General features: G+C 28.4%; 1 protein-coding gene across 1 annotated transcript in view; it reads right to left on the bottom strand.

Moving 5' to 3' along the window:
* LOC147077830 (synaptotagmin-10-like) overlaps positions 1-14,764 on the bottom strand; it is a 224,929-nt gene extending 210,165 nt beyond the window's left edge. Inside the window, exon 1 of the mRNA XM_085940143.1 lies at positions 14,681-14,764. The gene's annotated coding sequence lies outside the window, so the exon portion shown is untranslated. The remainder of the gene's footprint in view (positions 1-14,680) is intronic.
* Between the last annotated feature and the right edge of the window lie 347 nt (positions 14,765-15,111).

Below are 15,111 nucleotides of genomic sequence, written 5' to 3' on the forward strand. Positions count from 1 at the left end.
AGCTTTAACTACTTATATAAGTACCTTCATAATATATGGCGATGGTAGACAAATATTTGGTACAAAAAGAAAAATCCATTACCTTCATCAAAACCACAAAAATAAAATCACAGAACTAGTCATATAACAAGTTAGAGTCAAAATGGTCCCATGGTCTGGTGGGGTGGTGGTGAATCCATGCAACGGCCTCAGTTTTGCCTCATCACACTCTAGCAGCGTGGTGACTCTTTCATGTCCTACCTATGCATCACATAAGCACATTTATAATGTCCACACAGAATAATTTTTCACGTATATTGTGTGGGTATATTATTATTATTCTGATATAGATTACCATTATAATATATAAAATAAAATATGTAAGAATATTTCCCTTTCTTTTAATTGTTTTCATACTAAAATTGTATAGACCTACTTCTTTGTGCGCAAAAAAATGGAGATACGATAAGACTTAAATAATTACAAGATAAAAAGAACTTTTTATATACTACGTTCTTAAATTTTCTGTTGAATCATATAAACTTGACAATTCTATGTATTAACAAAAACTTTTTATTGTACTTGATAGAAATACTGAATAAATATTATAGAATACAGAAATGTCATTTTGACATTTCTTATTGATTTCCATAGTAATGCACGTATATATATATAATTATTTAGTTGCTAGGACCCACTTACCAACCAATAATAGTGAGTAGTAAATATTACTTTGAACGAATTTTTTCCGAAACATACAAAACAGAATTAAATGAAAATAAATTCAATTCTGCTTAAAGATGACCAAAAGTATTAAAAGAATGCATTGTCGTCGTGTTTTGATATATTCTAAAAGTTTCAAATGTCAAGCTAGTGGAGAAGTTAGTTAAAAATCTTGGACAAACAAGAAAAAATTTGTACTGCACAAGAATAAATCTGTACCGGACAAATAAGAATACGAGCTAATAAAAACGTGGTAAAATAGTTTAAGATGCATAACTGGCCATAAGGTATTGAGTGAGTAAAGAAACGATATGAATAGATGCATTTACTTAGTAATTTTTATACATACATACAAATTTACATAGTACATATTGTCCAAAACACAATAATCCATTAGTTCTCCTGCGCATATATTCTTTACTATTATAACTATTCTTGGCTGTGTTAACTTTTAGAGCAAGATAGACAGTTTTGACATTATAAACGGTTAACATGATAAACTACCCTCGATAGGTACCTATAGCCGCTTTGTGTATAGAATAGATACGCTGAAAAGTAGTGATGATAGAATTATGTCCCATTTCATTTTGCACAAAGAGAATGGAATGATTTGGTGCCACCATCTGAGTTAATATATACAAGAAAAAAATGGGCTTTTGATTCAGTATTACAAGTTCACTATGAAGAAATTAAAATAATATTGATTATTTTGTTTGTACAAAATAATGGTAAGACTGATATTATGCATCGATTGAAAACTGTGAATGTTTAAAATACGAAAAGAAACTTATTTTCATTTGAGAAGCCATAGTTGCGTCTTTATATTGTTATCTTTTGACCTGTAGACGATACAGCATTAAGCTAGTTTTTCGAAGTCAGCAACCACGATATAAGATACGAGTAGCTACACACAAAACTACTACGATACATATGTGGTATCGTATTTGGCTCAATGTGTTGCATGTCACTGTTGTATGTAGCATTTTCCAGGCTTAAGGCGAAGTCTTCACTGAGCCTTTTTTAAAGAGGCACCTAGCGGAAAAATACGAAGCTTGCAATTTGAGACATTTTTTTGATAATTTACAATTTCAACTGTATTAATGAATAAATATGTATCTGAAAACATTAAAAATAAAAATATTTTTTATTTTAAGTCAAAGACAAACTTACAATTGTAAAAAATGTAATAAAATGTGAATTTGTTCTATCGATCCGCACCCTATTATTACATGTATTTTATGGTCATATTTATTATTAAAATTTAGTTTATTAAGTTTTCTAAGCATCACTTAAGCGATTTTTGTCAAATTCATAGTTTTAATATTTTTTATATCTATTTTAAAAAACATCGATTTTTATAAAAAATATAAATGTGTATAACTTGAAATCCTTTTTATTTATATTAATATAAATATTTTATTTATTTGTCAATATTTCTGACGGTTTTAACACTATTAAGTTAAAATAATATAACAATAAGACAGTATTGACTAAATAATTCGATTTTTAGAATTTATTGTAATAAATGTCTACTATCCTTTTTGTGGTGTAGTACAGTTTATTAAAGAAATACAACGAGAGAAAAATATTTTAATAGTAATCTAAATTTTTAACAAAATAAATAAGAAAATAAAGAGGTTGGGTGTTTTTGTTATCTTAATTAAAAGAAAAATAAACGAAATGTTAAGACAATAGACAGGGATTAATAAAAAGAGTCTATTTTATTGTAAATAGGATTCTACTTAACCAGTTTGTATTAAACAAAACACTTTAATTAATTATAGCCATTGTCAAAGAATAAAAGCCTTATTTATCTTCTAATTTGTAAATCTACTAATTATATAGTATTTTTTATTGTATTGAAATTCATCGTCATAAAAAGTAATGTTCAATAAATCTATATAAACCTGCATTTTCATAACCTAAAGACCGTTATTCTAACTATAATAAAACCGTGTTTTCACACGTTTTCCTGTTGTCACACGTTTTCCTGTTTACTTTTTATATTATACTATCAGAGTATTTAAATGTACACTGTGATGCTATAATCTGAGGTAGTTTTATGCGAGGCAGTGTTGTGAATTTTAATGTCATTCGAATTGACACCTAAACTTCCGGCTCGTCAGACGTCGGATGTGGCGCGTCGCGATGCCTGTTTATGTCATGCCTACTTCCACCGGATACTTTCATGTTGAACAATTTTAAAATTAATCGTAGTTAACACTCGAATGAATATAGTCATTATCTGAATAAATGAATTTTCGCTTCAAAAAGTTTAATAACGAGAATGCCAATCTTTGATTCATCAATGACTATACTTTGTGATGTGAATCTAGACTACAACTCGAAAAAATATTTTAACATATTTTTTAATGAGAAATCTTTGCTACTTATTAGATTTGTACCTACTCTGGGTCTAAAAATACATTGAAAAACAGTATGTTAATTTTTCCAATACGGCTTTCAAATCCGTAACCCACGGCGGATATTGTGACATCTGGACATCGTGGACTCAATAAATTTTATTTTAGAAAATAGGTACCATTTTGTGATATAGTTCCTATAATTTTATTATTATTATATGATATAAAAATATCTTGTAGAATATACGGCCAATGGGTAAATAACGTCAAGAGAGATGACGAGAGATTGTCTGCCTGATTTGAGAAAGAGCTCGGGATAGCAATCCTCGAGAATGATTATGCAGTCGGCTATAAACGTGAATCGTCTTTAGCGTGACAGCTTAAGTCAATATATTAAATAAATCCATAATGTAAAATCATAAAAACAATTTCGGTATTTTATGGCTTGAAAGAATGATCCATATCCAAAGATTTGTGCAGAAATAAAAATGAATATTGAAAAATAACTACAAGCTAATCAACTAAAAAAGGTAAATGCACTCTAAATTAGGGTTATTGTCCCAATACGCCACTTAGTAGTAATCAGAAAAAATTCAGATCTAGGGATCATCCCCTGAGTCTTATATTGATTATTGTAGAGATTGTGATACACAACACATAAGTAAATTGTTACATTGCATAACTGTTGTAGGTACTTATATTCGTAAATGATGTAGTTTATAATAAAATTGTTACCATAGCAACGTCTAGAAATATTTCAATGTATGTAAAGTACGAGTATGTTAAAAAAATATTTGGATTTTGTTCGTTTGAATACAGTACTTCTGCACTTGGACAACGATCAAAATTTGAGTAAATATTTAATTTTGAATTCGGATATTGAAAGAATGATAGAAAAAATAAGAATTTTCCGTCAATATTTTTCTTATCATAATAAATAAGACTATTTTATATTTTGTTTGTTTTCATATTATTATGGTTTCAAGTGAAAAACAATTTCTAATACCATTAAAGTAATAAACTAACCGCGAATATTCTACACTGAGATTTCGACAATATTTTATCATCGTTTTGTGCTTGATATAATAATAAAGAAAGATGTTTTATATTAATTGTTAGTCTATTTTTCGAACAAAAAACTGTTTGGTTAACAGATTGTAAAATATATTTTGTAATTCGTTTTTATATTACAATTGAGATCTATTATAATATAATTCGTTAAAATTTAAAATTCATGAAATATGATCGTGAAAATAGGTACTGGCATATAAATCTGTTGTGACGGATGTGATTATGAAATGATATTTAATGTGACTGAGATATGTAGGTATTTAGAATACCGTTTGATAGCATGATATTGGCCTTATGGAACTTTTTGATGCCGTCAATTTATTGAAGTAATGATAAAAGAGAAATTTGCGTTGCAAGTTTGACGTAACACGAAGCAAAAAGTTTGCTGCTAGGCTGAAAGAAATGGTATGGCTGTTTTTGTCTTCTGCTCCGATGTTGAAACGTGACGGAGTGAAGTAATAATTATTATGAAAATAAAATTAATCAAAGCAATTAAAATTTAATAAATAAAATTGTTAGTAGTATATGTCACGTTAATTGAAGTATCAATTAACAAAAGTGAAATTATTCAAGTGAATCATTTAGAATTTTAGATTGGTAAGGTCAATCGCTATTGTGTAGCATATGGTTTTCTATACTCTGAAAATAGATAGAGTTTTTATGAAGGTCTTTTATCTACATTATAAACACACATATAAAACGTACATAATACACTTTTTTTTCATCCAAATAATGGAATTTAAAACCAATACTCACTAAAATGAGAAGCAGATCACCTTAGACTATGACCAATAATCGATGGTATTGAAAACCAAAATATAATTTATTTAGCCAACATATTTCGATGCATCAACATATCTACAATATTCACCATTTTTTTTTCTATTTAAATAGAAAAATATTTCAGACGCACAATAAGAATGTAACGTATGGCCATATATTTAAAAGAAACTTTATGGATTTTCCACAGTTCTGAGGATTTAGGAAAGTCAACAAAACACAACAGTTACTGTGATATATACCCATCTTTAAGTGTAGAGATGAAATAAAAAAGATTTTTTCGTGAAAACTTGAACAATAAAATAAGTCTAATCTTTTACCGAAATTCCAACTTTTCCAAGAAAATGCTTTTTTGCTAGTTGTATTAAACAATTCTAAGATAAAGAATATTTTTTTATATTTTGATTTAAGCTAAAGTGTTTAGAAAATAATAAACAGAAAAATCTTGAAACACATAAAAACGAACGACTCTATTGGTATTCAAAATGCTCTCAGTTCCCAACTACCTGAATAATAAATGAACCCGCATTTCAAAAATGTAATATGGTCTGACCATGACCTATTTAACAAAATACATTAAACCTTTTTAACGCACAAACTTGTCAATAGCCCTAAAATCACACCTCACCTGAAAAATATTGAAACGTAATACAAATTCCCACAAGCAAATTTAATTATTAACAATGATAATATAATTTATATACTGTCTATCTATACCAATAAAAAATATGGTGTACTTACAGGTATTGAATATTAAATTATATAATTATTTAATGAGTATTACACACATAAAAAGTATTTGATTAGATACTGCGATTTTAAAATAATAATTAAGCAATGAGAGACTTTAATAAAATATGGAAACATTGTACCATATTATCATGAGTGACGAGGCCTTTTCCACCTTTCTCTATACTATACAGTCCTATAGAGTCTATAGTATTGAAATTTGAATGATAAAATTTAAAAAAATGACGTAAACTTTGATATTTGGTTTTTGGTAGTTAAGGATTCGTAATCCAATGTGTAAGGCACTGGCTTCTTATCCGGGTCTTCTGTTTCGATTCCCGGTAATATCACAAACTATTAATGTGATTTTATCCTCAAAACCTTAATTCATGTGATCTTTTCATCTCTACTACTACACTACTGTCATTGAGCCTCATGGTATGTTGTAGTATTAAAAATAACATAATATATTCCATTAATGATAAAGACGAAGAATATGTCCTTTCCGAGTAAGTGAAAAATCTCCTTGTCATACGTCTCCTAAAAGTTTTGTAGTTTTCTGGTTACATCACCAAACCGGAAAACAATAATTATTTTAAAAGCTTAAAGAATAAATACCGAGGGTCAGTATTGCTTAATCATTGTTTCTGCCAAGTGAAGGATGCTACGAGCTTCTTATGGCTCTTTCTATACAAAAGAGGAATTGCTGGAGAGCAATAGAAGATTTCAAAGGAGTCACAATATTTGATAAAAAATAAATATGTCTTTATTATATTATATTATATTCTGCTACGGTTCCAAAAGCACTTTAAAATCTTTGTAGAAATATTGTTAAACCAGCAAAAGTAGTCGTATCACTTTGACATAACATGGCTTCCTGTGTGGGTTGCTTGTTCAGTTTTCATATTTTCTTAGCAAAATAAAATTGTATTGCAACTGAGCACGTCATTGCATTTTCAACGAAAATAAGTAAGACCAGGAGTGGAAAAGCTTTTATAACGTTATAAATAAAAACACTATAAAGTCGGAGCATTTTTAAAGACACTGAGAAGCTTGCCTGTGTATAGTTTTAGGTAGTGCAGAATAGCTAGGTTTATGCTATTAATAATAAAATACAGTGACTACTATATTAGAGAGAAAAATATTAAATATTACTACTTTCCCGTCTCTGAAGCCATGAGTATGGATTCAATACCCACGTCTAGAAAAATTACATATTAATTACATATTATATAAGTTCTAATGATATTTATTGTAACTAACTGCTTTAAAATATTTTGATAACTTTGTGATATGATTCCTTGGTCATATTATGTATTTAAAACTACTTGAAAAATGAAGACATATTTTCTATTATAAAATAAATTACGAATGCTTTTAAAGAGAGAATTGAAAAAACGATAATATTGTATTATTATTATAAGATATCTGATTTATTTTTTAATGTGCTTAATTATGAAAAGAAAAAGGTATAAAACATTTTATAGAACTCAATTTTTTAAATAAAAAATTACAGAATTTACGAAGGTCGAATGTCTTGTGAAATACGTCCACGTGCTGAAAACTGTTACTTACATTATATTGTTATGTTTGCACGTCAAGATTTAACACAAAAATGCTATTCTCAAATTAAAAACACTCCAATATTTTATAAACGTAATGGGAAAGTAGTTAAATTGTTATTGATGAATGTCTTATATAATTCTATCGGAGTATATTTTTATAACCCAGGTTTTGTCTATGGGCATCTTCAGGCTCTATTTATTTTGACATATGCGCATCTATTCTATCGGCCGCTATCAGCGGTTATGGAGGATAGTTTTTCATATTTTTGTATTGAGGTATTATACGTTATAAGGAGCCCTGTGTAAAGAAAAGATGCGATGGTGTGCACTAAACTGGCGAAGATGATATTTTTAAGTGTTTATATTCCCTGAAAATGCATATTTACACTATTAATAATTTTAATAAAACATATTTTTTTTGTAATGAATACACCTTTTTTACACTACAAACTACTATAATTGTGATCTAAACTAAATGTCTGCTATGCAATTCAAAATAAAGAACAATCGATACCTTGGTTTGTATAATATACTTGTCACATGTTATTATAATATATTGTGTCACTTGTATACATAAATTATTTTTACATATTAAAATTTCCCGTGTATTTATTTAATATTTTTGAGGGAATACAATTTATCTTGAAGTAATGTGAATTTATAATGATTGTTGTAAGAAAAATATTATTCATATAAAAGTATGAAAATTTATATGAAGTAATAATTTCTACGACCTTTAGAAACATAATCAAGAAAGCCTTTTCGCAATGTTCTTCATTATTTTTAATTCTGCTATTTTCACAAAGAGGCGATGCGATTATTAAAAACGTTTTTGCAAAAAACTTTTGCCTTGGGTCAGCAGCCACAATGAATTATTAAAAAAATATCTATAAACGAAATAAAAATATCAATGACTAAAATAATACTGACATTTATGCATGCTTAATTAAACAATACAATTTTATTGAAATATTATTGATATGTAATGACTGAAATAGACAATACTTTGATACGTTAAGGCTATACTTCAGCTGAAAAAAAGATCGTGACTAGGCGATGCGCGGATTGTGCAAATAGCGCGAGCCGAACGAAATATAATTTGTCATAAAAATTCAACATGCGTCCTTTTAATGTTATGTTTATTATTATATTCGTAATATTATTAGTATATTCATTGACATGTTTTCTTTTTCGAGTACATGCGGATCGTTTTTTAGTCATCTTTACACGATTTAAGAATATATTCCTCCGACGCCATCTCAAAACAAATTAACGTGCGAACAAGTCGACTATCGCTCTCTGACTGGCAATGCAGCCGAAATTACGTCCCGCATACTGTTGAAAATTATTTGCCATTTCACTTATGTACGCTCTTAATAACATACCTAGTTTCTTTACAAAAATTAAGATTCAGTGTAAGTATTATTACATATTGGAATGCCATTTGATAAAGAGCCAAAACTGTGACGTCTCCGGGTAATGCAGAAAGTGTCTGTTTTAAGGTAAGGATAAACTGTGGAGACATTAAAAGAGAAACCTGGGATAAGGTAAATTGTTACAGAAAACCACCTGAACAATATTATGGTGACGTATGTTCAAACATCTTATATGGAGACCAAATTATTACTGATTACGACAGCAAATACAAAAAAAATTAAGTATTAAGAAAGCAGACAAGAAAAGTCGATATGATATAAGCCACCAAGCTAATAAAACGACGATATATCGGACATCCTACTCAACAATTGGAAAATAGTTGGATAAATGCTTTATAATATATAGGTACAGTGGAATTAAATGATAACTGAGCTGCTTTATTACTTGACAGACTGATGAACCAAGTTTGAAAAAATTATGATATATGGCAGCAAAGAATTATAGATTAAATGAAGGATAAGATGCTAAGAGATACCTTCATTTAAAAGAAGACTGATCGAAGCAGTTGGTGTACAAGTGCATGTTGATGAAAATATATTATTAACAATTTAAGCTGATGTAATCGGTCTATTAGGTATATTATTTGGTTACGATATTCATTGAAGTCTAAAAACTTTGCATAGTTAATTGTTCTATCAGAGCATCGGATATAAAGAGCATAGGGTTAATAAATAAATTTGTTGTATAACCTATAGAATCTGACACAAGGGTTGTAGAGGATATATACAGAGAAAGCTGATTCGCCAGAATTTTAATATGATCATGATTATTATTGGAGTTGTTCGATATAGGCAGTATGGCTGCAAGTTGGTGACAAAATTTGTGATAGGTATATAGGTATTTTGCAGCCGTATTGACTGCAAATTGCAATCCGTGTATTATTGCCTTTATCGCAGTAAGCTTCACTGATGATGTCATTATAAATGAGGCTCACGATTGCAAAGGCCATGTTATTTGAGGTTTCATCTCACGTACGAATTCAATAAACTACAACTTTTTCAAAGCCGTATGCGGAGAAAATATTGAAATATAATTTTTCCGTGTACCAAATTGACCAAAAGAAAGACTTTTCAGTGTCTTTTATTATTGCGGAACGAGAATATTAAAAGAAACGTAATACCTACAAAGAGATTTCCCAGAAATTCTCAATGTTTGCTCACTTGAAAAAAAAATGTTTAACTTTAATTACAAAAGACTTACAAAATAATTACAGTTGTTCTCTGCAAAAAAATAAATAAATTCCACTAAATAGGTAAGTTTGCCTCACGAAATTTAATTCTGATGATAAAGATAAGTATATTATGGTCAAAGAGCTTATGGATATAGAGTTTATAGAATAGTCTTTTGAAGAACATTTCAAAATTTTGGAGAGATAAAAAAATTAAAAACAGTATATAGGTACGTTTAAAATTTTGGTATTAAAAAATAAAATATATTGAATATAACACTAGTAATGGAACTAGAAAAAATTACAATAACAATAATTATTTGATATTAAAATAAAACATGAAACTTTTGGATTTTATTAAACCTTTAGAATATCGACTGTAGAAAGGTAAAAGGAATTAACCCTCAGTTTTTTCATATTTGCTTTTATCAGATAATAAAGTTCTAAACTACTAAATATACGTTATGTTCAAAGAATGTAAACGGAAAATGTAAAATTATTTAGATACCTACCTAAAAGGTAAGTGATAAAGTTTTTAGCTATTTTATTATATTAATTTATGATATAAGTTAGAATTAACTGTATTCATTTTCAGTATGTATTTTACCTTTTGGTGAGTGCAGATAGTGCCTGAAGATGCCGAAAAGCGAAAACCTTGTCGCAAAAACGAGTTACATGGAATAGTAAAAAACTTAAATCCATTGGAATTTAAAGTCAAATTCCATCAAATACCCTCGGTCGATAGTATTCATGTTATATCTATTTATGTTGACTTTGACCAAAAATCGTAACAAAAATGGTTTTGTGCCTTTTGTAAAATTTTAAATTTAATAAATTAGAAATGGATGTCCACTACTTGCTTAACCTATTAGGTACATACTCTGACTCATACATAAATTGAAAAACAATATGAGTACTTGCCAGACTTAAGATTCGAACCTGGAACACACAACGATATAGGCCGACGTTTAAGCCGCTCGGCCATCGTGGGAATTTTCTACACATTTCATATTATTCATTTCAATTTACTTATGAAGAATACAAACATGATTTATGGTAAATATTTTTTAACAAGTAAATTAACTTTAGTTTATAACATTTTGAGGCCATGTTTTGCTGTTATATATCGTTAAACAGATTGTTGATTATATTATGTTTGCACAAAAAAAGATTTAAATTATTCCAAAACTAAATTGCAGACTATTAATGTTCATTGAATCATTTTCGATGTGGATTTAATACAATCGGAATAATAATATTTTACGGTACCTACAGAGAGATAGTTTGAAGTTTAATAAGACATGTCAACGTTTGAATTATCTAATAGTATTGTAGAGTAGGCATCAAGCTAAAAAATGTATGGGATATTGAAACTATAAAGGCAATCCTTCAAAAAAGTCAAAATATTATATTTTATAACACGCTTTGAGTGTAAGTTATACATAATATTTGCATTATTTCATTTTTCAACTTTATTAAAAAAATACTTAAATTATGTAAGAAATAAAAATTTGTGATACTTTAAAGGTATATTAATAATTAATGTAATAATATATTAAAATATGTGCTTAAAATTCCAGACTATCAATACATTGCTGTAAAATACTACTTAAATATATGATTCACGCTTGAATTAATCAAAGCAAGTAATCAAAATAAAAATGCTAATAAATATTCGTTCTTAAAAAACTGTGGAAGATGAATTTAATAAGAGTTTAAATTTCATTATATTAACATTATTCATGAAAATATTATACTTGATTATTTAATCTCAATAATATTATTAAATAAAGTGAAAACGTAATGGGTAATTGTATACATTTGAAATTTGAAGATTTGTGAAATATTATTTCTCGCGAAACGAGATATCAATAAGGTTTCCATTAATGTCAGACTGTCTTCAATACGGTTTTTATTAATTTAAAAAAAAAATGAGAAAATGTTCGAGGATAATATGTCATATTTTACTTTGAATGTAAACATATAAATACACAGTGGATATTTTTTGGTAAATAACATTATATAAAATAAAAAAAATAACTTCATAGGAAAAGTCATCATATAGTAAAATAATAATATATTACGTTATTGATTCAGAATTTATGTATATTATACATTTTTTGAACAATTAAAATATTAGAGATTTAAAAATTATGAAAACAATATATTCCATTACTTTTGTTTTATATTATTAATATCAGATTTTGTATTGGGTTAATTAAGTGATTTGTGTTTTTCAGGAAAATTATATATTATGTAGTACCTAACGAATGTCAAGTATATCCGATTGTATCAGTGCACTTTATATTATCAAACAAAGGATAAAAATATATAAATGATTTTTCTTACAAGAGAGTCTAAGTTAAAAAGTTGAATACCTACTTACTTAATTTTTATATGATTAAAAAATATTAGATTTCCGTAACACATTTACCATTGCCCTGAATCTTTTTTATATTTTTGCTAAGGTACTTATCGTAAAATAGTTAAAACTTAAGTTTTACTAATAATTCTTTCTATCAATGTGATGACTCAGCCTTAATATACTATAATGATTAAGGGTTTTTGTATAAAAATATAATTCATATATACCTACTCCCTACTCTTAATCTTATAATATAATAATTACAAGATGAAAAGAACTTTTGATATACCACGTTTTTAAATTTTCTGTTGAATCATATAAACTTGACAATTCTATGTATTAACGAATACTTGTTTTTGTACTTGATAGAAATAGGTACTGAATAAATATTAGAGAATACTGAAATATCATTTTGACATTTCATATTGATTTCCATAGTAACGCACGTATATATTAATAATTTAGTTACTAGGACCATACCCTTTAGCAACCAATAATAGCATTTTACTTTTTACGGACTTCTTCCGAAATAACTTTTCATACAAAGCAGAATTAACTTAAAATGAATTCAATTCTACTTGAAGATGGCTAAAAGTATTAAAAGAATGCACTGGCACCTAAAAGTTTCAAATGTATAGCTAGTCGGGAAGTTGGGTAAAAATCTATTGCAAGATTTGTACTGGATAAACAATCACCGGACGAATAAGAATACGAGCTAAGAAAAACGTGGTAAAAATGTTTGAATCTACATATTAAAATAATAAGCCGTAGCATAAATTACAAGAGATTATAATAAACCAAGATTTTTTTGATATATAAAGATAGTTTAAAATAAAATAAAAAATATGTGCATGATTAAATAATTGTAAATATAGATGAAAAAAGCTAAATTATTTACTCATAAAATATAAAACTTATTACTAATATCAGTTATGATCATATTTCATCCAAATAATATATGACGCTGATAAGTCAAGGCAATGTAATAAATTATGGATAACGCAATTGTTTTCCGTTACAAATTGAATGTCGGCTTCATTTTCAATGTTAAGTGCGCAGTATCGACGTGCGCTTTCCTGAATGAAGTGACCGCAAAAGCTCGGGCAACCTTGCACCTGAGTTCGCTGCGATCGATTGCGCTGCCTCCTCGCTCAGTATGCTCGCCTGGTAGGACCATATGCTAAAAGCTCGCACCGAGATGAACTTTTCAAGTTATTTTATGCATTTATTTACATTAAATAAAATTATATAATATTCAGATATTTTAACTCTCAAAATATTACCAGATATTTATTGTAGACAAATTGTGATAAAATCTGGCATTTTCAAATAATATTTTTAAATTTTAAATTAGGGTACTCTTCGGTTTTCAGGAATACAGCGGAAAACACATTTTGAAAATAGCCGATAAACTGGATTATTTATTAGGTTAACCTAACCAAACCTAACCTAACCTAACCTAACCCAACCTAACCTAACCTAAACTAACCCAAACTAACAAATAATCAAGTATATCGGATATTTTCAAAATGTGTTTTGCACTGTATTCCTGATAACCGAACAGTACCTAAATTAGTTTTCTTCTAGTTAAAATAATTAAGTAAATAAATTTAACTGATTTACATATTGTAAAAATATATGTACTGTAATAGAGTAGTGGTGAAGCGTTCATTTACAAAACAATGGCAGCAGGTTAGAATATGTGTTTCATCCTAAATGATAGATCGATGGATTAAGCAAATGATTAAAAATGAAAATTGTAATTTACCTTTTAAGACATACATACGACGATATTAAATATAAATTAATAAATATGACAATAAAATTGCATTTTCTTGTTAGAAACAGTTGGATTTAAATGCATACAAAGAGCATTCACAGACCTTTTCATTATATATAGTAAATTTTTTGAACATTTATAAGAAAAAATGTTATTTAATACCTAATAATTATTATAAACGTATAAATCACTTAAAAAGTATTAGCAGTCATATCAGACAGTGTGAAAAGAAAATGCAAATTTTACGATATCAATTTTCATATTTATACAAGAAGTAATTACTCAATTAATATTCTTATGAAAAACGTAATACGATATTATTTTAAAGCTATAAAAGTCGTAAAAAAACTCTGAAAGCACAAAGCAAAATATTTTTATACCACGTTCATTGTTTGCTAATAATGGTTAATTAAAAATAATATCAACGTTAATTTGTTTACAATGTGATTTTATGTCACTATGTAAATATGCCATATTTAATGATAGACATACAGTGAAAAATATTTGCTAACATTACATACAGAAAAGTTTAGTCATGGTTTTGTATTTTTTTTAATTGTATTTAGTTGCAAATATGTATTTTACAAAGTTAACTATATAATTTGATGAGTCTGTTAAATTTGACGTTTTCTACTGTTGTAAAGGAAAATTTCTGTATAGAAACAGTGTTATCGTGTATACAAATAAAGTAGTTATAAACTATGTAGTTTGTCTACATACCGTCTGTGTTGAATTCTTCGCCGAGCAACAGGTCAGTGGAAGGCTCGCCCAAAGCGCCCGTGGAGTTGTCGAAGCCCACCCCGTAATCCGTGAAAAACCCACCGCGATCACTTGCCGAAAACGAGTCAACGGTCGTGTCACCACCTAGAGCCGCCACAACTTTGAACACTTCGCCGCCCGTTACGTTGTGAGGCAACGCTAAATCGTACTGACGGAGCACGCCCATCACGAAAGACTGCCTTAACCCGAATGAGCGTCGGCCGTAGAGCTTCTAGCCGTCGTAGCCTGGCTGGTCTGGGCGGAGGACGCCGCGTAGATACTATGCTACGATCGAGGTACTACGGGATAATAAGGAGCTACGCTGTGTGAGTTATATTATTATTATTGCTCTGTCTTTTTGGCGTGCGATGTATATTCACGGTCGCAACGGC

This window comes from Rhyacophila brunnea, unplaced genomic scaffold (assembly GCF_057557595.1).
Source record: "Rhyacophila brunnea isolate RB1 unplaced genomic scaffold, BYU_Rbru_1.0 scaffold_12, whole genome shotgun sequence".
Classification (NCBI taxonomy): Eukaryota; Metazoa; Arthropoda; class Insecta; order Trichoptera; family Rhyacophilidae; genus Rhyacophila; species Rhyacophila brunnea.